Below are 26,675 nucleotides of genomic sequence, written 5' to 3'. Positions count from 1 at the left end.
GGAGATCTTGAGGATTGAGAATGGCGCCGCCGCTGGAAAAGTGAAGTTGGATGGCGGAATGATGCAATGGGGGAGGAGTACCCAAGAAGGAACTATTTATAGGACAAGATGGACAAGGGCAAATCTGACTTATTTCTTTGCCGCATCCGAGAGGCCCGAGGGTACTCAAGTGGATATGGTAACTGTTCGCACGATAATCCAGGGATTGTGCAGGTGATTTGACAGGAAGCGGTCATTATCTAAAGATATTTTACTGTGCGCGATCTCCTGGTCGGTCCATCGGTGATATTCTATAACGGTCGTCCTGCCGATGGGCGGATAGAGGGGAGGTAACCGTTTTTGCGAATCTCCTGGGCAGAGCATCGGCAGATCTTTGTAACGGTATTGTTGCCGATGTACGACTAAAAGAGATGCCCGTTTAGGAAGTTGGGGATTTCGAGAGATCTGCGGAGGATTAGGATCAGAGTTGTCCAGATTGAGGTTGTCGGTTACCAGATTAGGAGCATTAATTGCGGAGAAGACATCATTACTGCAGAGAATTTCGGAGCATTAATAGTTTTATACTCCGAAACTGGGGGGCATGTGTTGACACCATTTTTGGGCACGTGTCCAGGATGGCAGAATAGGGTGGCAGTACGATGCGGGTTGCTGATAAGGATGGTTGCCGATGAGGGAAAGGTTGAATGTGACTAAGTCCTCAGGCAGTAATATGGTGCCGATGACCAAGTAAAAAGGTCTGCCGATGACTATGGCGAGGGGATTGCCGATGATGCGAAGGAGGAGTCCGGAAGCTGCCAGTTGTCATGTGGAGGAGTTTTCGGTTTGTCACGGAGGATGGTTTTATTATTTCCTTAGTTATTCGCATCGTTTTGTATACGGGTTCCGTGTAATTTGGAATTCGAATTCTAATCGTGTCTGGTCGTAGCTCTTTGAGCAGGGTATAAATATAAGCCCTAGGACCTTGTAATCAACATCATCTATCAATCAATCAAACACACGTTTTTACTCATATTCCAGCATTTACTTTTCGACGACTTCGTCATACGTTTTCTTTTTGATTACGAGTTCTTAGGAATTCATCGACTCAAGCTCGGCGTATCCTCCAGTTCCGCGTGAGTACCTCTTAGCCGTGACATCCGGGCGCATCGCTGTTGTCAGGACTAAAGTATTCGAGTTACCACCTTTGCCGATAGTAAGGTCAAATCGGCTGGCACGCCTTAACGTTTGGATCGGGTATTAGCCCTTTGTGTTTGCAGACTAGGTTTTGCATCAACATGTTCTCAATTATACATGCAATGATAGATACTCAATTCTATATTACATTCTATAATCAACATTGATGGTTACTAATCCCTTCCCAGTGGTAAAAATATAAATAACGATACGTGGAATACTTCCCGGTTAAAATGCTACATCGGTGTTAATATGTGCGCTTGCAGATCCCATTTATTATTTATTTAGATGAGCAATTGCATATTTCAATACCGCGTCTCTCATGTCATGCTGGGGATGACAACTTGGCTTAAGTGGCATGAGGGATATGTTTGGCATTTTTGGCGCCATTATCAGAATTAAAAAACTAAGTCTACTTTTGGTAGTGACGTTAAGAATGTCCAACAAGCATTTTTGGCGCCGTTGCCGGGGAAGGTTGATTACTAATCAGGAATGAATATAGGATTTAGAGTCATCATTCGCATCACTAATATGATTGAGCTTATCAATTCTCTCATACAGTTTTACCCTGATATTTTTCTATTTTATCTTATGCAGGGTAATGTATGAATAGAAGACATCTTCCAGAAAATTTTGTTGACAATCCCGAAGTGTTATTCAGAAAAACAAGAGCCAAGCTCAAGAAGAGATCATCAACACTTCAGCAAGAAGGTTCATCCAATCAAGAAGATCACCGGAACTTATTTTTAGAGTTCGAACCCATGGCGAACAAAACGATCCGTGAGTTCTCAGCTCCCACTACGGACAACATCCGCACTGGACCTACTGCAGAGATCGATGGTAACTTTGAGCTCAAGCCTGGACTTATCAACATGGTGCAATCCAACCAGTTCTGTGGGAAGCACACGAAGATGCTAGTGCTCATCTCCAACACTTTCTGGAGTCCCCATGGGCAAGACCAACAGCACATTCACCATATCAGGAGTCCCCAGAGATGCTATACTACTTCGCCTCTTCCCATTCTCACTGTTAGGGAGAGCGAAGCAGTGGTTCTACGCTACAAAGGAGAAGAATACTACGTGGGCACTCTGCTCCACGAACTTTCTGGCTAAGTTCTTTCCCATGGGCAAGACCAATCCTCTCTAAGGAAAGATTACGAGTTTTCAGCAATAACATGATGAATCCGTTCCACAACCATGGAAGCGCTTCTAAGACTATATCCTAGAATGTCCCCGTCATGGAATGGAGAGCTGGCTACTAACGCAGACGTTTTATCATGGGCTCGGCAACAGTGCCCGAGAAACCATGGATGCTGCAGCTGGAGGAGCATTCCTATCACTCACCATACCACAAGCCACAGCTCTTGTGGAGAAGATGGCGTCCAACCAAGGCTGGAATGAAGAAAGAACCCAGACACGCAAGAAAGGAGGAGGTATGCATCAGCTCAAGGAGGTAGACATGCTGTCTGCAAAGCTAGACCTGCTCATGAAGAAGCTCGATGATAGAGCTGGAGATAAGAAAAAAGTTATGCACATCTACGACTCTCACATGACTTGTGAGGAGTGTGGAGATACTGGACACTCAGGCAATCACTGCCCTGAGATGCTTGAGGATGTGAACTACATCATCAACAACAACTACTACTACTACAACCGTCCTCAACAAAATCAAGGTTGGAATCAACAAAGGCCTAACTACTCAGGTAATTATCAAGGTAACAATTCTTACAATAATAATAAAAATAATTTTCCACCTCTGAGAGAGTTAGTGTCTAATCAAGGAAAGCTAATGGATAACCTATCTAAGAAATTGGCATCTAATAATAAAATGCTAGAAAATATAAATAATAGAATGGATAATTTCTCTACTGCCATCAAGAATCAAATTAGCTTTAATAAAATGATTGAATCTCAATTAAATCAAATAGCTGCTGCTGTTCCTGCTACTAACCCCGGTATACCATCACAACTGGAAGGATTAAAATATGCAAATCTTGTAGAGATGTTTGATGCAGGTAACTATTGGAGTAACCCCGTCACTGAAGTTACTACTGACCTTCTGCCGGTCAAGAGTGGCGATCCAGGACGCCCAGTCATCCCGATCTCCATCAGCATGCTGGACTTCCCAGAAGCACTCTGCGACTTTGGCTCTAGCGTCAACATTATGCCCAGGGTACTCTATGAAAAATTCTTTACATATCCTTTATTAGAAACAACCATGTGTTTGCAGTTTGCAGATCAGGCGTTAAGTTTTCCAAAGGGAATATTGAAGAACCTCTGTGTCCGAGTTGGTACCTTGTATGCCCCAGCAGACTTCGTAGTGATAGAGACCAGTAATGATGAGAGGGCACCCATCATCTTAGGGAGGCCATTCTTAAACACCTCAGGAGCTGTCATCTACGCTAGTGCTGCTAAGATCAGTTTCTACATCAAAGGGAGAAAGGAGACGTTTTTCTTCAAGAACAAGACTACACAAATCCCAGAGCAATCTCGACATGAATCAAGGAAGAGGACCAACAGGAGGAACATGAACAAGCAAGTGTGGACCGAATCAGCTAAGATGGTCACTGCAGTTCATGAGGGACAAGATCATCGACTTAAGTCACCGTTTCTGACCAAGAAGGACGACCCACGAATGCTAAGCATCTATTGCTCCATCAATGGGTGCAACTTCTACAAGACGTTTTGCGATACCGGATCGGGCATCAACATAATGGCCGCAGTCACTGAAAGCCCTAGTTTGGTTTTGGATAATTGATGAAACCCTTACTAACCTCTATGCTAAGTGTGTGTAGACTTAATGAGGCTGGTACATGCCAAGTGATGGAGCAAGTGATGATCATGGTGATGTTGGTGATGACCACAAGGTGATCAAGTGCTCAACTTGGAAAAGAAGAAAGAGAAAAACAAAACCCTATGGAGATCAAGGCAAAGGTATTGCTTAGGGTTTTGGTTTTGGTGATCAAGACACCATAGAGGGTGTGATCACATTTAGGATAGATAGCCGTACTATAAAGAGGGGAATTCTTTGGCTAAGCGGTTATCAAGTGCCACTAGGTGTCATTGTTCATGTGCATGCATTTAGAACCTAGTGAGCTAACTTTACTCCTTCAAAGAAAATATTTGTGAAAATGCTAACACACGTGCACTTGTTGGTACACACGTTGTGGTGTTGGCACACTTTGAGAAGGAGGTGGAGTTTGAAAGGTAGAGAGAGGATGGGTAGTCGCATATTCGGCGCTTTTCGAGAAAATGAAGTGCATATTTTCTATTGCGCCGGTGGGAAAATTGGAGAAGTCGCGGGAGTGTTTCTCGCTGAGGAACACTCACCGGACGCTGACTCAGAAGCACCGGACGCTGTTCCTGTGCGTCCGGTGAGCAGGCAGCCTGACTCGGTTAGGGTTAGGCACCGGACGATAGGCACCGGACGCAGCTTGGAGCGTCCGGTGTGAGGAGGTTTTGCAAACCTCTCTGCGCATGAGTCCGGTGAGCATCGGACGCTCAGGGTGCGTCCGGTGGCTCGCGTCCGGTGACCTTGCGAGTTTGCGAAGCTCTCTGCGCATGAGTCCGGTGTGCACCGGACGCGACCGGTGCCAACCTGCTCAGCGTCCGGTGCTCTACAGGTTACCGTTAGAATCTGACACGCGGCTGACGTTGAAGCACCGGACGCTGGTGTTGAGCGTCCGGTGCCCCTTTAAGAGCGTCCGGTGACCCCGCAGTTTGCTCAGTGAAAAGAGCCAATGACTCTATTTGGTTGAGGGGCTATAAATACGTGTTTGGCCGGCTTGGGGCTCATACTCTTGGCATTCTAACATACATAACATCCTTGTGAGCCTAAGCAAACACCTCCCACTCATCTCCTTCATAGATTAAACATCTTTGTGAGATTGGGAGTGATTCCAAGTGCATTTGCTTGAGTGATTGCATCTAGTGGCACTTGGGGATCGTTCTAGCTGCGGTTTTCTTGTTACTCTTGGTGGTTGCCGCCACCTAGACGGCTTGGAGCAGCGGAGGAGGATTGGCACGAGTTGGTGATTGTTCGTGGCCATCTCCCGGTGATTGTGAGGGGTCTTGTACCTTCCCCGGCGGAGAGCCGAAAGGTAACTCTAGTAAAGTGCTTGTGTCATTGAGTTACCTCACTTGTGGGTAGGTTCTTGTGGTGTCCTAGTGAGGACGAGGTTCGTGCTACACCTCTTAGCCACCGAACCACCAAGTGTTGGTCGACACAACGGGGACGTAGCGTGCCGGCAAGCACGTGAACCTCGGGAGAAAATCGTGTGTCTCCATTGTGATTGTACTTTGGATTTCTCCCGGTGATTGGACTTTATATTATTGATTGGTTCATCCCTTCTACGCGGTGGTATAAAGATCAAACCTTCTCTCTTACTTTCTTGCAAACTAGAGTAGCTTACTTACTTGTGTAGAAACTTTAGGTAGCTCTCTAGTGTAAGTAGAGACATAGCTCTTGTGTGCCTAGTGATAATATCAACTAGAATTGTTGGATAGGTGGCTTGCAAACACCCCTTAGAGCTAGAGCAAAAAGCTTCACTTTGTTATTTACTAACCTCTTGCTCTAGCGTTTTGTAGAATTTTTAATAGGCTATTCACCCCCCCCTCTAGCCATATTAGGACCTTTCAGTCACCTATCGGCTCTTGTTCGGAACCATGCCCCTAAAAACAACATACATTCAGCTCCAGATGGCAGATCAGACATTTCGAGAGGTTAAAGGTATAGTAACTGATGTCCCTGTCAAGATAGACGATCATTTTGTCTACACAGACTTTCAGGTTATTGACATGGGAGAAGACGAGTACGATCCACCCATCATCCTTGAAAGACCGTTCCTCAACACCGTTAAAGCAATCATCTACATTGGAACTGGAGAAGTCCATATGCACTTACCCTTAGAGAAGGTACGCCGCTATTTTACTGACCCTAACTATATCATTGAAGACTCTAAGCAAGTCAGGACAAGAAGAAGACGATGCAACCGCAACCAGAAGAGGCAAATCATCAAGGATGGATGGGCAGACTATGAAGGAGAAGTGATAAGATCTGAAGACATACAGCTTGAACAAGATTATCCTGAGGAAACCATACCACCGAGTAAAATGTGGAGAGAGAAGATAACTATACATGAAGAATGTAACACCCCAAATTTTGGTCCTTTCAAAATAGAGCTAAAATAATTTAATTTGGTATTTTTGAGCTCATGAAAATATAGGAAAAATAACATTTTTTAGTAAATTAAAATTTATCATAAGGCATAGCAATATTGTTGTGCATACATGCTGGTGCATAAGATTTGATGTAATGTTTGCTTATTGCTCCTTTGTGTGTTGACAGTGAGTGGAGTGTTTAAAATACGTTACTAGGTCGATCTCCCTTCTTCGGCACGGATTTATCTTTTTTTTCTACAATCAAATTCCTTGTTTTCTAGCCTATGCTTTTGTTTCGAGTATCCCAAAATCTTTTCTTTGTAACCCAAATCATTCCTTTCAGTTCCTCAACCATCAATCAATCTCTAAAAACTGACCAAGATTTATTCCAACACTTTTTGTGAAACTTTTCCCACTTGACTGTGAGCATAATTTAATTTTTAGATGCTCCGAATTATCTTATCATGAGCTTCAAATACTTTATTTGGGTTCCTCATGTTTCATAATAACTCCGAGAATTTTTCCCGAATTTTTAGAGCTTTTGAAATATTTTTCATGAATTAAATAATAATTCTGGACTTTTCTAAAAATATCCTATTCACAAAAATAATTAATTTCGAAAATAATAAATCTTTCATTCTACCCAAACGCTGAACCCATGATCTCAAAGGCCAATGTATTTATTTACTAGTGGGCTTTAATAATTAATTAGGCTTATTAGTAAAGGTGGAAGGGGCAACATCAATTAGTACCATATTGTTAATTGATGTAGATGTGGAGAGTTTTCCTCCATATATATATGTGCCAACCCTTTAGGAGAAACACAAAAAATACCGTAAATAGAGCCCCTAGTCTGGAAATTCCACGGTAGTAAATTATATATTTTTTTGTCATCTCTCTAGTCCATCGCCTGTGCTCATCATCATCGTCTCTTCTGGTGCGTGACTCTCTCTTTGTTCAGTACTCATCATTTGTTTTGCTTCTTATTTTCTTTCTATTCAGTACCTGATCTCTCGTTCAGCAAGCTAAACATCAAGTCACGAAGGAACAGGATGCCTCCTTTTTATCTGCACTTGCTGCACGTAAGAAGCGAAGCCCATCTCCTTTTGATGTCGTCTAATTCATCGTTGTTGCCTGTGCGCCGCACGTGCTGCCTGCAGCTGTCCTCTGGCCATTGCAAGCTATGGCCAATGAGTCTCCTGGACATCGAGCGGCAACTAGGCATGTTATGGTAGTTTTCCAAAATCTTCCACCATTATTTAATCGGTCTACCTTTAATCATGCGCAGTTTAATCATTTGAACTCCGTTTTTGTCCATTCAAATTTTGTTAGATTTGTATTTACGAGCTCTACATGTTAGAAGTATTATTTCTCTATTTTGAAACTTTTTATTTTCGCAGTAGCATTTAATTAATTATTTATCTATAGGAAATCTTAGAAAATTCATAACTTCACCGTTTTAACTCCGATTTTCGTGAACTTTACGCCTTTGAAATCGTAGCGATGCGTAGAATCATTTTATAAACTTTTCATACTATTTTTATATGTTTGGTGTACTGTTCTAATTGTAGCTTTGTTTGCTTCGTGTATGTTTGTTTCCGCTTGTTTGTGCGATCGACGATCGAGTTTAGACGGAAAGCAGTTTTTGCTGATCAAGATCAGAGCTTTGGCAACAAGTAAGACCAGCAGAACTAAAAGGATCAGCAAGAGCAAATGGATTAAGGCAAGTATAACATTTGAATTTTATTCTGTGACCATGATCCTGTGACTAGATTAATGTTAAGTAATAAATGATAAAAATAACTTTTTAGGAACTTGATTTATCTGTAAATGATAACCGGGACAACAGTGCAACCATAAGGGCTATAATGGATCTGGCTTTAGCTCAGTATGAAGACCTTTTCTAGCTTGTTAGAGGTTACCCGAAAGGTCGGAGGGGCTGAACCGTTTTGGGTATAGTGTGGCCTCTGTCTGTATGTGTATAGGCTGCGAGTCATTGTGCCAAAGGAAACCTTGCGGCCCAAACATTGAAAGGTCCTAATATGGCTAGAGGGGGGGGGTGAATAGCCTATTTAAAAAATCTACAAACTCACTAGAGCAAGAGGTTAGTAAAAAACAAAGCATAGCTTTTTGCTCTAGCTCTAAAAGAGGGTGTTTGCAAGCCACCTATCCAACAATTCTAGTTGCTATGATCACTAAGCACACAAGCTCTAGGTCTTCTACAAGTTACACTAGTGAGCTTAACGACACAAGACAAAACTAGCAACCTTTGAATATCAAGTTTGAGCCATCTACACTTATGATCTCTACATCATCAATTCCAAATATGCATTTGAAACCAAGATCACAAAGTTGAGCTACGGATAACAAGTTGAAGTTCAAGCTCTCTACTAGTAGCACATTGGAAATGCTCAAGTCATTGGATATAGCAATTTTACCAAGCCCTTTGACCTTGCCTTTGCCATTATCACCAAATGTGATACTATCAACACCATTGTCATCATTTGGATTGATTGAATTAAACATTCTTGAATCACCGGTCATGTGTTGTGTGCACCCACTATCAAGCACTCAATGCCTTCCTCCGGCTTTATAGTTTACCTACAAAACAAATCAATGTTTCTTAGGTACCCATACTTGTTTGGGTCCTTGGAGGTTAGTGACTAAGCTTTTTGGTACCCAAATGGCCTTCTTCTTTGGACCCACAATTGGTGTACCAACAAACTTAGCATGCACACCCTTCTCACCCTTGGTAAGCACATAACAAGAATCAAAAGGAATGTAAGGTGCATTAGCATTTTTCTTGTTCTTGTTCATTTTATTGCAATTAAGCTCTAGGTGCCCAACTTGCTTGCATTTGTTGCAATACCGACCATTGCTCTTCACAAAGCTAGGTTTGTGAGTTGCAAAGGCCGCCTTGCCTTTCTTGGGGATATAGCCCAATCCCTCTTTGTTGAGAGAAAACCTTTGGCTACCCAAGCACTTTAGCAAGCGGGCCTCACCACCATAGGCCTTGCCTAGGGCGTGAGTGAGCTCATCCACCTCTTTCTTGAGAGTCTCATTCTCAATCTTTAGTGAAGCATCACAAGTGACACTAACACTAGAAGTAGAGGTAGAGTTGGTGGTGGTGGATGAAGACCTACATGAAGAGTTAGTGGCAACAACAATAGGTGGGTTGGGTGATTCTTTAGTTAAGTCACATGTTGTGCCCACATCACATGATACAACAACCTTTTCCCTGTTCTCTTCTAATAACAAGGAGTGAGCTTTTTCAAGCTTGGTGCGAGCCATGCCAAGCTTCTCATGGGCTTCCACTAGCCTCTTATGATTAGCATTGAGCTCATCAAAGGATTGCTCAAGAGCTTTTAACTTCTTGGCCAATTCTTTGCACTTCTTGTTTTTAGATTGAATAAGTGAATCGGCTTGTTCTAGCATGTCCATGAGTTGTTCATTAGTGAATTCATTTTCATCATCACTATCACTATCATGTTCATTTTCACTTTCACTTTCGCTCTCATCATATTGTACCTTGTGGCCCTTGGCCATGAAGCATGAAGGAGTATCGAAGAGTGATGGCTTGTTGTTGATAGCAATGCTTGCAAGTGCCTTCTTCTTGGATGCCTTATCATCATCACTAGAATCATCATTCGAGGAAGCATCACTATCCCATGTCACAACATAGGATCCACCCTTCTTCTTCTTGAAGACCATCTTCTTCTCTTTCTTTTCTTTCTTCTCCTTCTTGTTCTTCTTGTCATGCTCATCATTGTCACTATTGTAAGGACAATCCGCCACAATATGATCGGGGCTCTTGCACTTGTAGCATAGCCTCACATGCTCCTTGTTCTTGAAGTGATCTCTTCTCTTTCTTGTGTGATAGCCCTTCTTCTTCTTCATCTTGCCAAACTTGCGGACAAAGAGTGCTAGTGCTTCATCATCACTATCATCATTGGAGCACTCCTCATCACTTGATTCTTCCTTCTTGGCCTTGTCCTTGTTCTTGCTCTTGGATGAAGAGCTAGCTTTGAATGCTACACTCTTCTTCTTCTTGTCATCATCATCCTTCTTCATGACCTCATCATCATCATTGTCATTATATTGATCTTCGGTCATGACATCTCCAAGTACCTCATTGGGAGATACACCCGTCAATCCTCCTCTAAATATGATGGTTCTCAATGTCTTGAACCTCTTGGGCAAGCACATCAAGAACTTGTGAATGAAGTCCTCATCCTTCACTTTCTCACCAAGTCCCTTGAGATCATTGATGATGACTTGGAGCCTATAGAACATCTCCGGGATTGACTCATCATCCTTCATCTTGAAGTTGGATAGCTTGTCCTTGAGCATATACAACTTGGCACTTTTTACCGTTGTAGTGCCCTCATATGTTTCTTCTAGCCTTGTCCACACTTTACTTGCCTTCTCAAGATCTTTGACTTGTTCAAACACTTTTGAATCAATGCCATTGTAGATTGTGTTGAGAGCCATAGTATTGCATTGCTTGTTTGCTCTCTCATTGTCGGTTGGGTTAGCGGGGTCAAGGATCACAAAATCATTCTCCGTGACTTCTCACACTCTATCATTGATTGATACAAGATACATTTTCATCTTTCTCTTCCAATAGTCAAAAGAACTTGTGCCATCAAAAAACAGTGGTTTGCCCCCAACATGGTTGAACACTATTTGAGCCATAATTTGAGCACCGAGGTTGTTAAGCCTTCACAAACGGTGACCACGGCTCCGATACCACTTGAAAGGTCCTAATATGGCTAGAGGGGGGGGTGAATAGCCTATTAAAAAAATCTACAAACTCACTAGAGCAAGAGGTTAGTAAAAAACAAAGCGTAGCTTTTTGCTCTAGCTCTAAAAGAGGGTGTTTGCAAGCCACCTATCCAACAATTCTAGTTGCTATGATCACTAAGCACACAAGCTCTAGGTCTTCTACAAGTTACACTAGTGAGCTTAACTACACAAGACAAAACTAGCAACTAAAACTAGTTACACTACTTTGCGGTAAGTGAAAGGAGAGGAAAAGATATTTATACCGCCGTGTAGGGGATGAACCAATCACCAAATATATCAACAATCAAGCACCGGAAGAATGCCAATCAATCACAATTGAGACACCGATTTTTCTCCCGAGGTTCACGTGCTTGCCGGCACGCTACGTCCCCGTTGTGTCGACCAACACTTGGTGGTTTGGAGGCTAAGAGGTGTAGCACGAACCTCGTCCTCACTAGGACACCACAAGAACCTACCCACAAGTGAGGTAGCTCAATGACACGAGCAATCCACTAATGTTGCCTTTGGCTCTCCGCCGAGGTAGGCACAAACCTCTCACAATCACCGGGAGATGGCCACGAACAATCACCAACTCATGCCAAAGCTCCTCCGCAGCTCCAAGCCGTCTAGGTGGCGGCAACCACCAAGAGTAACAAGCAAACCCGCTGCTCAACGATCACTAGTGCCACTAGATGCTCAAACTCTAAGCAAATGCAACTAGGATCTCTCCTAATCTCACTTTGGATGAACAAATCTTGAACAAGGTGAGTGGGAAGTGTGGGAGTATGCTCACAAGGTGTATCAACAAGTTAGAGAGTCAAGAGGGTGAGCAAGAACCAGCCAAGGCATATAAATAGAAGTCCCAAGCTTCAACTAGCCGTTGGCAGGAAATCCCACTGTCTGCGTTCACACAGGACGCGTCCTAGTTCACACCGGACGCGTCCGGTATGAGCCAGACCAGCGTCCGGTGCTCCTGACCGTTAGAAAAGTAGCCGTTGTCTCTGACACTGACAAGGCACCAGACGCTCACTTTTGAAATACCGAACGCGTCCTAGTTCACACCGGACGCGTCCGGTGTGCACCGGACCCAAACTCAGAGAGCGTCGCAAACTTGAGCCAACACCGGTCGCCACACCGGACGCACACACCAGACGGTCCGGTGTGCACCAGACTCACACCCAGAGAGCTCTGCAAGAGGAGCTTGCACCGGACGCCAACTCGGACGCGTCCTAGTTCACACCGGACGCAAACTCAGAGAGTTTCACCGAGAAACGAACTCACCGGACGAGGCACACCGGACTCTACGCGAAAACTCTTTCCGCGTCCGGTGCCTCAACTCGGACGCGTCCGACCTCATACCGGACGCGTCCGGCCTGAACGCGCTGCACACAAAGAACTCAGCTTCTTTCCTTGCTTCCATGTGCCAACACCAAAGTTTCTCCACACTTGTGCACGTGTGTTAGCATATTTCAAAAACATTTTTCAAGGGTTACTTAGTTAGCTCACTAGGTCCTAATGCACATGCAAGGAATCCAATCACCTAGTGGCACTTAGACAACCGTTTTCACAACGAGATTACCCCTCTAAATAGTACGGCTATCTATCCTAATTGTGATCACACCCTCTATGGTGTCTTGATCACCAAAACCAAAACCCTAAGCAATACCTTTGCCTTGATCTCCATAGGGTTTTGTTTTTCTCTTTCTTCTTTTCCAAGTTGAGCACTTGATCATCTTGAGGTTATCACCATCATCACCATGATCATCTCTTGCTCCATCACTTGGCATGTACCAACCTCATTAAGTCTACACACACTTAGCATAGAGGTTAGTACTAGGGTTTCATCAATTATCCAAAACCAAACTAGGGCTTTCAAACATGTTAGACGAACTTTTGAAAGGCTTCATAGTGATCCCTACCAACCTTCATTGGAAGTGGGTTAAGTGGCTGATCACCTCGGGCGAAAGGGTAAATCATGACTCATGGGTAAAGATGTACAACCTCTGCAGAGTGTTAAAACTGGTATACTAGTCATGCTCACGGTCAAAAGCGGCCTTAGGGATTCTTGCATCGACGATGATGATTCTTGTGTGTTAAATATGCTCATTATTTATTATTTAATGCTTTACATTATTTATGTCACATTGATCATGAGATTGTGAGAGCTATACAATCTAGTTGCTATACTTGTGGAGTTCGACATGGACTCACTCTTGCTATTTCCCCCACCCTTCAGGAGAAGTTTAGGCTTGTTATCAACCAGTCAGTTGGATCCTGTAGAGAGAAGTTAATACCCGAAGTTGGAGTAGTCTATGCGCTGTTTGCTATCAAAGGTTATCTCTTTTATACTAAGTACGTTATATATTTATGCATTCTCTTTTGATATTACCCTTTATTTGTAGCTATATGTGGGATTTGGCTTCTAAAACTCACATATGGTGCATATCTAGTTTTGTCTTTAAAATCGGGTATTATAAAGAAGAGGCGCTACCGGAAGCACCGACTACGCCACCCAATGAACCCCAGGACAACTGAGAAAACGGAGAGTCTTGTTCGGAGGACTTAAAAACACCGAACGCCTTGCCAAGAGAATTTAAGAATCAAGAAGACTAGCAGACGGAGGACATTCTAATCGCTGTCAGGATACTGCCGACTTTCAAATACACCTCTGCCACCTGCTAGCTACATCAGAAGAAATTATATCAAAATTCAGCTTGGGGGAGAGCACCCCCATTTATCCCGCTAAGTATTTATATCTATCTTTATACTTATACTATATTAAAATATAAATATACATAACTATGGAAAACCAAATAAAGATTTTGTGCTTATATATATATATATATATATATATATATATATATCTTTTGCTTAGTGTGCTTAATAAATAAATAAAGTGGCTATGCTAAACTGAATCTTAATAATAAAACTCTAGCATGGATATGATGAATAGTTGCTCTGCCTAATTTTCAAATTTGAGTTCTTTCTCAAGTTTAGACATAACTGTTATAATTTAAAGCTTGCTTCTAAACCTGAACTTGTGGGAAGAAAACTTGATCTAAAGTCTAAGTTGTTAACGGATATGATATGGGAAGGTTGAGATGCTGTTTATCTGTTCCTAGAGATGCTAGAATTCTGGAGAATTTTATCTTTAAAAAATCTTTAAAATATCACATGATGAGTTCCTGTATGATGAGAGTTTAAATTCCTACCACAGCCATATATACATGCTTGCTAGACTTTGAGCCACACATTTATTTTTTACTACTTATGATCATTGAGTGTGGTCAAGCTGTGTAGACCCTTAGGAGATTGTCTTGTGGTTAAATCAAGATTCACTTGCACGTTCACTCACATATGCTGCTTCTACTCCGGAAATACGCATCCACATATATCCACTCATTTCCATCTCCAGAACCACCCAAAAATATTCTACTCCTAATTCGGGAGAGAATAGCCAAAAATATTTCTATTTTTCCCCTGTGAAATAAATGCTCAAGTTATCTTGGTTACTACCACTTGCTATATTATGAGATGAGTTGAAAGGATCTAATTGGCCTAGAGGGGGGTGAATAGGCGTATCTTAAAAACCTGAAACTCAAAAGCTCAAGTTGCGGAAGTTAAATGCCTGCCGGTACTACCGACAGTTTGGGCCGGTACTACCGGTGTAAGATAGCCAGTACTACCGACGCAACTGTTGATACTACCGACGCCCTATGAGAGCTATGAAATCAGAGTAGATTGAGTTTTGATTTCAGATCTGAGAGTTACCCCACTCTCCAAGATGTAGTAGAGGATGATGTTGAAGTTCCCTTGGCTCGGTTCTTCTCCAAAACGTAGATCGGCCCTTGTTCACCTATGAAAGGGAGTACAGAGGAAGAACACGAAGAACACAAGAACAAGGGTAGTCGATGCTACCTCCACAGCAAGACAAGATATTTTTCCCGAGGTTCGGCAATCCCCACTGTTGAGGTGACCACGAAGGTCCGACCACTTAGGTCTCCTCCCTCAAGCAACCACACAGGTTAGCTCAAGATTTCCACTAAGAATCAAAGGGTTATACAAACACTTCGGGGTGCCCTCACAAATGAATCAACACGGGCAACCACGAAGAACGCCTAGCTGGCTAGGGTTCCAAGAACCCAAGAGTAACAAATGCAAACCAAACCGGCAAGACGAAGAAACCAAGTGCTCAAGTCACAAATCGAAGCTCCCAACTCTCTAATCTCACTTCTCTAGCTCGAATCTCTCAAGGAGTGAAGTCTAGGAGCAAAGAGGGAGAGAGAGTGGGTGAGTCAAAGCTTGGAGACTATTTTCTCAAATGTAGAGTTGAAGGAATGGGAGAGCTAACGGTCAGAAATGAGGGAAGAGCTATTTATACACAGATCCTGAACAACTGCCGGTACTACCAGGGCAACCACCGGTACCACCGGCTACCTCAGATCTAACGGTAAGAAGTCTCTAGGATTTGCGAGAAATAAGCCTACCGGTACCACCGGGCTTTTGTCGGTACTACCGACCATTCCCGGTACCACCGGTGGAAGGCCGGTACCACCAGCAATTCAAATCTCCGTAACCAAAGTCAGCGCAGATTTGGCCTGCCGGTACTACCGGCGTTTCACACCGGTACTACTGGTGCTGGCCGGTACCACCGGCCCGAGCCCGGTACTACCGGTAGTTCATTTTCTCGCAAAACTCAGGAGAAGGACTGGCACTACCGGTACCACCGGCCCTGAGGGTCGGTACTACCGGCACACCCTGGCAGAGAAGAAATTTCCTAGTGGTTCGTGCGTGCAAGTGTGTCTCTCAAGCGCAAGAGCTAAGTTGACCTGAGCACTTTTATCCTCATCTTACCAACTCAATTTGCATCCCTCTTGATAGTGCGGCGTTTCCTATAACTCAAGCAAAGAATAAAAACTTTGTAGCCACTTGAGTCAAAACACCGTTCATCCATTGGAAATTTAGGGGTGCTATAATTCACCGAATGTTTTTGTTCAATTCCATCAATGGACTAACACCTGTAGATTATGCTCGATAAACATGTTAGTCCCTAATTTGGTTGTCATTAATTATCAAAACCCACATCAGGAGCGAATGCACTTACATGAGTGCTCTAAGAAAAGAGCGATACGAGGAAATAAAAAGGGGCAAGTGCCCGGAACCTCGAAAGAAAAGAAAAAGTGAGACTAGAGGTAAAAATGGACAAGTGTCCGACAGTAGAATTAGGGGTACAAAATACCCACCTGAGAGGAAAGATAAAGAAAATATAGAGCATCTCATTCTCCTCAAAAAGTTTCAAAAGAGCAAGGAAGGTATATATCCCCTCAAAAGAGCAAAAGTAGAATTAGACTTTCACCATTGTTATCACCATCATCGTCATACACCATTCATTTGCTTCATATGCACATCTTGATTTGACTTATTGACTTGTTTCTCTAGATCTATGGTTTGACTATACAATAAATGTCTTGTGAGTATGTATACTTTATATCCCACCTATGAGCTCTAGATATTAAAGCCTTATTAGAGTAGGGTGAGAGAGAAGGCAATGTCACTATGCCTTATACCACAAATACTACATACTTGAGAGAAGGCATATACCATCACTGCCTTGGTAAGGATCCAGAAATACCACAAAAGAGAGATCTGAGAGAGTCATACAAGGAATCTCTGAGTTTTATTTGAAAATCTACAAAAACTCCAGAGCTATAGCTGATCAAGAATAAGAGACATGGCACTTGGCTATACTGTTCTATCTTTTAACTACTCAAGACAGAAGTGACGGTTACCAGTCCCATGGTGAAAGGTAAAGTAAGTAAGTTTTAAGTCTTGACAGTTTACTCTAACTTAGGGATGAGACCTCATTTAAAAGCATGTGTACCGTCAACTTTTAAAGGCATTGCAACAACTTCTTGTCTATCGCTAAGTCTATCCTTGCTCAGGGACGAGCAAGAGGTAAGCTTGGGGGAGTTTGTTGACGGTCCTTAAGTATCAAATTTAACTATCAAATAAACAAAGAAAAGGATCCAAATGCAATCAACATCCAGACTTAGGGTTTTATCTGACAGAATTCCATGAGTTTTGGTGTTTGTCTATTTCTGCAGGGGGTTATCGGGAAATACGGAAGAAAGGCCCACACGTCGGGTCATAGAGATATTAACGTGCCGCGCAATTATCTTACATCTAGAAGACTCCAGAAGTCACGGGAACGAAGCGGAGGCAGAACAGGGCCTGGCCCAGGGCGCCCGCCCTAGGGACCAGGACGCCCGCCCCCTCTGGAGTCCAATCAGGACTCTCTTTTGGGATTACGCTCCACCGACCTAAAGGATCAAAGATAACCGTTCAATCAATGTCGGTTTGATCCGACGGTCCATATTCACTTGGAAGGACTATAAAACTAGACCCCCTGGCCCCTGGAGGAGAGGACCTCTCAACCCTAATTCATTATTCATCAAGGGAGAAGAAGCCTCTGATCAATCCTAGAGCCACCACATCAATTAGATATCTAGATTAGCATAGCTACATAGGATTAGAACTAGAAGGAGTCAATCTTCGATTGGTTTCTGGATCTGTCAAGAGGATTCTTGGTAATTCTCTATTGTTCTTCAGTTGTTCATCTTTGTTCTTCGATATTATGAATATGACTTTGTTCTACTTCAATATATTGATTATGACTTTGCTCTACTTGTTTATATTCGCAATTATATTGTTCTTAGTTTATCATAGTTATATACTTGGCTTAGTTAGATTGGAATTATATACATGTTTAGGACCGTATAGCGTTTATCCATCTGATCCATGGGTAAATGATAGATATTGTGTAGGCGTGGTGCTTATACCGTATTTATCTGCGATTGTACCCTATATGCCAGATCGCGGGGTAGTTCGTGGTAGTGACAGCTCCATTGATTCTTATATAGTCCCCCTCTCGTGTATTGGGCTGGTGAAAGGTCCTAATATGGCTAGAGGGGGGGTGAATAGCCTGTTCTAAAAAATCTACAAACTCACTAGAGCAAAAGGTTAGTAAATAACAAAGCGAAGCTTTTTGCTCTAGCTCTAAAGGGATGTTTGCAAGCCACCTACCCAATAATTCTAGTTGCTATGATCTCTATGCACACAAGAACTAAGTCTCTACAAGTGACACTAGAGAACTAAGCTACACAAGTCAAAGTAAGGAACTAAACTAATTACACTAGTTTGCGGTAAGTAAAGATAGGATGAGATATTTATACCGCCGTGTAGGGGATGCACCAATGACCAATATAAACAATCAAGCACTGGGAGAATGCCAATCAAACACAAATGAGACACTAATTTTTCTCCCGAGGTTCACGTGCTTGCCGGCACGCTACGTCCCCGTTGTGTCGACCAACACTTGGTGGTTCGGTGGCTAAGAGGTGTAGCACGAACCTCGTCCTCACTAGGACACCACAAGAACCTACCCACAAGTGAGGTAACTCAATGACACGAGCAATCCACTAGAGTTACCTTTCGGCTCTCCGCCGGGGAAGGTACAAGACCCCTCACAATCACCGGGAGATGGCCACGAACAATCACCAACTCGTGCCAATCCTCCTCCGCTGCTCCAAGCCGTCTAGGTGGCGGCAACCACCAAGAGTAACAAGAAAACCGCAGCTAGAACGATCCCCAAGTGCCACTAGATGCAATCACTCAAGCAAATGCACTTAGAATCACTCCCAATCTCACAAAGATGTTTAATCTACGAAGGAGATGAGTGGGAGGTGTTTGCTTAGGCTCATAAGGATGTCAAGTATGTTAGAATGCCAAGAGTGTAAGCCCTAAGCCGGCTAACAACTATTTATAGACCCCTCAAACAAATAGAGCTATTGGCTCTCTCACTGGGTCTAACTCGGGGTCACCGGACGCTCTTAAAGGGGCACCGGACGCTCAACACCTGCGTCCGGTGCTCCAACGTCAGCCGCGTGTCAGAGTCTAACGGTAACCTGCAGAGCACCGGACGCTGAGCAGGTTGGCACCGGACGCGTCCGGTGCACACCGGACTCATGCGCAGAGAGGGTCGCAAAACGCCCGCACACCGGACGCGCACCACCGGACGCTCAAGCCAGCGTCCGGTGCCTATCATCCGGTGCCTTACCCTAACTGGGCCAGGCACTGTCTGCACCGGACGTCTGAGCGTCCGGTGCTCCAGAAGCCAGCGTCCGGTGAGTGTTTTCTCAGCGAGAAACACTCCCGCGACTACTCCAAATTTCCCACCGGCGCAATAGAAAATATGCACTTCGTTTTCTCGAAAAGCGCCGAAGTGTGCTAACACCACAAAGTGCACGTGTGTTAGCATTTTCACAAAATATGCGACTACCCATCCTCTCTCTACCCTTTAAACTCCACCTCATTCTCAAAGTGTGCTAACACCACAAAGTGTGTACCAACAAGTGCACGTGTGTTAGCATTTTCACAAACATTTTTCTTCGAAGGAGTTAAGTTAGCTCACTAGGTTCTAAATGCATGCACATGAACAATGACACCTAGTGGCACTTGATAACCGCTTAGCCAAAGAATTCCCCTCTTTATAGTACGGCTATCTATCCTAAATGTGATCACACCCTCTATGGTGTCTTGATCACCAAAACCAAAACCCTAAGCAATACCTTTGCCTTGATCTCCATAGGGTTTTGTTTTTCTCTTTCTTCTTTTCCAAGTTGAGCACTTGATCATCTTGTGGTCATCACCATCATCACCATGATCATCACTTGCTCCATCACTTGGCATGTACCAACCTCATTAAGTCTACACACACTTAGTATAGAGGTTAGTACTAGGGTTTCATCAATTATCCAAAACCAAACTAGGGCTTTCACCACTTCCTCCCTAGATCTAGAGAGAGCTGACTGACCAATGACTATGTTTCCTCACTATGACCTTCGCCAGATGATGAGGACCTATGTTGATTTGAGATCACCAGTGGCAGCACCTGCACCACGAGCACCATCTCCAGCACCTACACCTAGAGCTACACGCAGTTCAGGGGCTCTACTTGAGATAGAGGAGCAGCACATGGCTATTGAAGCCATGGTAGAGGCAGAGGCAGAGAGTGAGTTTGAGTTCACCTTTGACAGTTCAGATGATGACTATCACCAGCCTATTCCTAACCTTCCACCTCGGTCACATGAACGCATGGCTGGCAGTTCCTCTATAAATCTAGCACTACTTGCTATACGTGATAGGATGAGGGCTGATCAGTAGAGGATGGCTGAGGAATAGGCCAGATGTGACAGAGAGCAGGCTACCATAGCTGCTGCACTTCAGGCTCGCCAGGACAAGCTCCAGCGACAACTTCTTTCCTTTTAAAAGCAGCAGCTTGCCTATCAGGCTCAGTAGGCCGCACTTCTAGTAGCTCTAGTGGCAGCGAAAGGGGTCACAGTTCCACAGTCTCAGCTTCTAGGTGTTCCTCCTATCGGTCCATCTACCACCACGACTCTAGCGTTATAGCCTGGTGGGCTTTAGAGTCAGTCTCAGCAGCCGCTACAGCTTCCAGCTCAGAGTCAGCCCTTCATGACTCCACCTTAGCAGGTCTCTCAGGGTGTGATCTCTACTAGCTTTGGGTAGACACCATAGTTCACTTTGCTTTGTACAGGCTTTACTCCTCAGACACACACTGAGTCATACTTAGCGCGTGAGACTTCGACTGGACAGGGGTTATCTTTCTCTTATAGTGAGCTTACCAGCATGCCGACACCTCATCCACAGTAGGCTCAAGGAACCTCCATAATTCCTATTACGACTACAGAGCTTCTGTCCTCCTCACTTGCTTCATCTGAGCAGCTTGTCCAGTCTTCTACTCTCCTAGAGGCCTCAGCGATAGCTATAGAGTCTATGCCAGCCACCTCCACCAGAGTTGAGTCATAGGTTGAGACTGAGACAACACATCAGACAGTTCTAGAGTTTGTAGAGCCGACCCAAACCGCTTTACCTACACGTGACGATACTGAGGGTCAAGTAGATGTTCAGCCTAGCACAGCTTCCTAGAGAACGATCGATGAGGACTTAGATGTTGACTTGACCTAGTTTGAGGCCATTCCTCGCGACTCATCCGCTCTGTCTCCACCGATAGACTCTTAGGTTTTTGGTACTTTATGCCAAAGGGAGAGAGAGAGAGAGAGAGAGAGAGAGAGAGAGAGAGAGAGAGAGAGAGCGAGTATGTTAGACTTAGGGGAGCTTATGAGCTGTATTTTTGTTCTTTGTGTGATACTTCATGCATCATATTTACCTTTATGCATTGTATGATACACTCCTCAGTTATGCTTGTTGGATGCTAGACATGTCATGTGTGCTACATGTTTATCTCTCTATGTCATGTGTTTTGGCTCATATTATTTTGCTTCCGCGTTTTACTCTGATTTCATATGAGCCACTTGTTTCTCCTGGTGAACTCGACTCACATCTTTGGATGTAGGATGTTGGCTTGGTTGATATAAGCTTGACTAATTCTCTTTTCGCTCTTTTTGTCTCATGCTTATATGAACCAAGTTGTCTGAAAACCTCACTCTCTTTCACATACTCGAGGTTATTGTCATCAATCACCAAAAAGGGGGAGATTGAAAGCATCTAGGCCCCTAGTGAGTTTTGGTGATTAATGACAATGTTGATTACTATGACTAACGTATGTTTTGCAGCGGCAATCATATGAGTTAGGTCATGGTAATGGTGATTAATGGACTATTGAGTTCGTGCCCACTTTGATGGCAGAAATCGTTTTAGTTTTTAAAGGATCATGGACATCGTCAGGATTAGACTAGGTCTAAGTGCCATTTGGAGTTGAAGGGTGTTTAGAGTAGTTTAGGACTTTATTTTTCCTTTTGACTGTACTATTAAGGGGGCAACAAACGGGTAGCTTAACCGAGGCAAGACTTTAGGTCTAGGTGTGGTGCACACTTGTTAATTCTAGCACTAGGCAACTTAGAGAGAGTCCTTAGATCGAGAGGATCAAACTTTGTTTTGGAAAGTTCGCGTTTCGATGAAGTGTTGATTGACTTTAGGCATCGGACGCTGGCATCAAACACAACAATAGGACTGTTTGTGCGTTCGGTGTATGCAGGTGATGAGCCAGCGTGCCACGTGTCTAGGGTATGGCACCGGACACAGCACCGGACGCTTCCGGGTGTGTCTATTCCCTTACCCAAGGAGCATGTCAAAAGAGTTTCCGCACTAGATGCATCCAGAGTGAGGGCATCGGACGCCCCTACGCGTCCGGTGTGATAAGGGTTTTCATACCGCAACTAGCTGTTGTTGAGGCACTCGACTCTCTGCGCAAGCGTCCGTTGCAACATCAAGAGTGTCGGGTGCACATGGCCGACTCTTGGACTTGGTGGGAGGTATATATACTTCTCCACCATGCCCAAGAAACCTCTCTTGCCCATTTATTCGGCTCAAAAACACCTTATGGTGCAAGGGTGAAGTAAGAGCCTAGACATAATTGAGATTTGAGTGATTTCTTGAGTGATCCTTCTCTAATGAGATCAAGAGTTTAAGTGTGCATCCACCACTCTCTTTAGCCTTGTGTGGGTCAAGTGAGAGTTTATTGTTTGTTACTCTTGGTGATCGTCATCACCTAGACGGTTCGGTGGTGATTGGAGCCACGAAGATCATCCGATGTTCTTGTGGGTAGCTCGTGCCAAGCTTGTGAGCGGTTGTGGGCGATTCACTGCGACGAAGTGTCAAAGAATCAACCCGTAGAGAGCACTTGGTCCTTGCGCGGATCAAGGGGGAGCAAGGCCCTTACATGTGTGCTCCAATGAGGTCTGGTGGGGAATGGCGACTCTCTGATACCTCGACAAAACATCGTGGCGTTTCTCTTCCTCTTACCCTTCACATTCTAGTACTTAAATTCAGAACTTTATATTTTCTATAATTGCCATACTAGAATAGGATTGGAAGTAGATTGCAAAACTTTTGTCCGGTAGCTCTCTAGAACACAATTAGGCACAAGGATTGAATTGAGGCTTATAGGTTGCTTAAATTTTTAGAGAAGCCCAATTCACCCCTCGTCTTGAGCATCTTGATCCTTTCAGCAGTATCAACCTGCTACACTGGTCAACACCATGAAAAGCACAGCTATGTGAGGTTGGGTCAAAATAGGAAAAAAAAATCCACATTACCTCCTTCAACTTTTGCGAAAGTCTACTTTTCCTCTCAAAACTTTAAAACCAAACAAATACCTACCTCAACTTTAAAACTGTTTATCTTACCTCTTTGGTCCTGTTGTAAGTAGTTTTAAAGGCAATTTTGTCTCTTTCTTTTTTATTTATTTCATCTTAATATTTGAAAATCATGGTAAATCGCAAAAAATCATAAAATATAAAATCTAATTTTGTTAGACTCCACATGAGTATCTACACAATGATTATATAATATGGTATATTTTACTATAAAGTTTTTTGTGTCTTTAGATCTGTGCTTTTTAATAATTAATTGGAATAATTCACAGCTGCGAGTTCTATGGTCCAATTATGATGAAATTTTTATGGTGGGTTAATTATGGTATGATTTGATTGTAGTAAAAATTTTACTCAATGAATTATGTATAACTTAGTTATAGATTTATTTATATTAAACAAGCAATAACCTTAAAAAATCTATAACTAAGTTATACATGATCCAATGAATATGAAATTTTTAGTACAATTTAGGCATATAATAATTAGTTCACCATTGGACCATATAAGTTGCATTTCATTCAATTATAAAAAAACATAGATCTAAAACTATTGAAAAACTTTATACTAAAGCATATCATATTATATGTTTAGTATATATATCTATTCACGTGGAGTTCAACAAAATTAGCCTTTTTCGTTTCATGATTTTCCTATGTTTTACTATGATTTTTAAAGAATTAGCTAAAAAATAAAAAGACCAAACCGCCTTCAAAGCTGCTTATAACAAGGACAGTAAGGTAAGATCAAGGTTTTAAAATTTAAGGGAGATATTTTGCCCGATTTTGAAGTTTCATAAGAAAAAATATACTTTTGTGAAAGTTGAGAAAAGTAACGTGGACTTTTCACCAGTATCGTCCTGGATGGCAGGATGGGTTAGGCCCAAGGTCGTCAAGGTCGTCATGAGTGGCAGGATGGGTCAGGCACAAATGGCACAATGAGCATCAAGCAGGGCGGTTCGGTGCTTCTTGGTGCAGCGTTGGAGGCTTGGAGTTGGGATCGATGGCTGGAGGCTTATGTGCTTGTCCAATGAAAATTGCCGCTATGTTTGTCCACTGAAAATTACCGGCCCTAGTCACCGTATCCCTCCGTCCCGAAATAATTAACGTATCTTATTTTGATAAAATCAAATATTATAAATAATTTCTAACTAATAATTATCCCAATTACATACAAATTTATATAGAGATAAAAATTGTATCAATAAATTTATATTCAAAATGTTTCTAAATTTAATATTATTTTTAACAAATAATAACATATTTAAAAATAATGGTTGAAATCTATTTTGTGATTTTAAGTTATATTTTATATTTTTTAATCAAAAGACTAACGTCTCGTGATGGAGGAAGTAGTAATTTTAAGACATATAAGAATTGAGACCATTATCCTTTCCTAGGATTTCCCCTGTTTGTTCAATTATTACTCCGCTCGAAATAGAAGAGAATCTTGATCCCTGAATTAGAGATTTAATAACACTAAAAGAACATCCCGCGCGTTGTTGCGAAACTAATGATTTGGAATGCAATTTAACTATTCATACATTTTTAGTAAGAGACTAACTATTATAAAATAATGTTAGTAGAGCGTGACATGCTGATGTGGATAACTAAATGTATGTTAGTGGATGATGTGTCCCAGTGACGTGGATATTATAATTGCTTTTGTTAGTGAACTTTAATTACAAATGATAGTGGACTGTCGAAGTATAGAATATGTTTATATTTGGAAGATATAATAAAAAAATTCTTGTTATATACTCCCTCCACACTAAAAAATAAAGTTATTTTAGACAAAGTTCGGGTCAAACATTGGGAATATAAATAATGAATAAATTTTAAGTTGTTGAGTTTAGAAATGTGAAAACTATATGAATAGATTTGTCTTGAAAAATACTTTCATTTGTGAAAACTATATGAATAGATTTGTCTTGAAAAATACTTTCATTAAAATATATATATATCACTTTCTGATAAAATTTTTTATAAAAACAAGGAGTCAAAGTTATGCTTTAGAGACCGTGTCCCTATCCAAAAAGACTTTATTTTCTAGTACGGAGGGAGTGCATTTTTTATGTCACTAGACAATAAAATCACATTAAAAAAATTAGGTTCTACTAAATGTGTACTTACATTTCATTATATTTTATTGAACGTATACTTAACTAGTATAGTCAAAGGTGTAAGTGCAACCAATGCACCTTGAAAAAAACTAAACAGATGAGCTACGCTTAGCCCATATACTCCTCTGTGCAATTTTTGGCACCGCCACTAAAAAATGGTTAATTCTTCCCACGCTGAGTAAATTCTTTATTGATTTTCCCTCGCATGCAAGACGATATCTCTACTTTCCTTCCTCCGATTGGTCCACAGTACGTGAAGATTTAAATTCACTTTCTCTCCCACAGTCCCACCGAAGAGCTTAGCGTTCCGACCTTTTTTTAACACCTATCATATAAAATATTTAGACATATATATGAAATACTAAATATAGATTATCTATAAAATTAAAAACACAATTAAAGAATAATTTATAAGATGATTTTTAAATCTAATTAATTTATAATTAGATACTAATTACTATAATTTAAATGTGCTACCTCAACCAAATACTCCCGTAGACACAAACGTTACTCTTTTTTTTTCTCACGTTTTGCAAAAAGACACGGACACACTAGCGAGCAGGTCACGACGTGCGCCATCCCACAGGCAGCACGCCACCCACGTCATGCGTACACCGTAGCGCGTGGCATCGGCAAAGCGCGGAGTGCGGGAGCATGACGAGGACGCCCGACGCGCACAGCATCATGCTGGCGGCAGACGAGTGCAGGAGCAGGCCGTTCAGCAGAGGTGATGTGCTTGTTTAGTTCATCGAATCTTGTGGCACATGCATTAAGCATTAAATATAGACGAAATCAAAAACTAATTACACAGTTGAGCTGGAAATCACGAGACGAATCTTTTGATCCTAGTTAGTCCATAATTTGATAATATTTGTCATAAACAAACGAAAGTACTAAGTACCGAAATCCGAAATCTTTTCGGAACTAAACAAGGCCAGGAGCAATGAATTGTCATGTTCCTTTCCAATGGAACATTGTTGCAGGCTTCTTATTTTAAAGGAAAACTATAATCTATAATCTTAGCAAAGTACTATAATTTACTTATTCAGTACAACTGATTCAAGCTTGTATTATTATTACTATAATTTACTTATCAGTACTAAAGCTTTATTATTATTACTATAATTTATTTGATTCTACCGTTATTTCTTGTTTTTCTTATTCCTCTATTTTCTCATGACATCTATACCCCATTCCTATGTTTTAAGGCATATTAAGGCCTTGTTTAGTTTCCTCCAAAAAATC

General features: G+C 42.3%; 1 protein-coding gene across 1 annotated transcript in view; it reads right to left on the bottom strand.

Moving 5' to 3' along the window:
- LOC110430918 (elongation factor 1-alpha) overlaps positions 1 to 26,675 on the bottom strand; it is a 65,139-nt gene that overhangs the window by 34,226 nt on the left and 4,238 nt on the right. The gene's annotated exons all lie outside the window — the stretch shown is intronic.

The sequence above is a fragment of the Sorghum bicolor genome, chromosome 10 (assembly GCF_000003195.3).
Source record: "Sorghum bicolor cultivar BTx623 chromosome 10, Sorghum_bicolor_NCBIv3, whole genome shotgun sequence".
NCBI lineage: Eukaryota > Viridiplantae > Streptophyta > Magnoliopsida > Poales > Poaceae > Sorghum > Sorghum bicolor.
The sequence above is the reverse complement of the archived record's forward strand: the minus strand, read 5'-3'. Positions and strand labels throughout refer to the sequence as shown.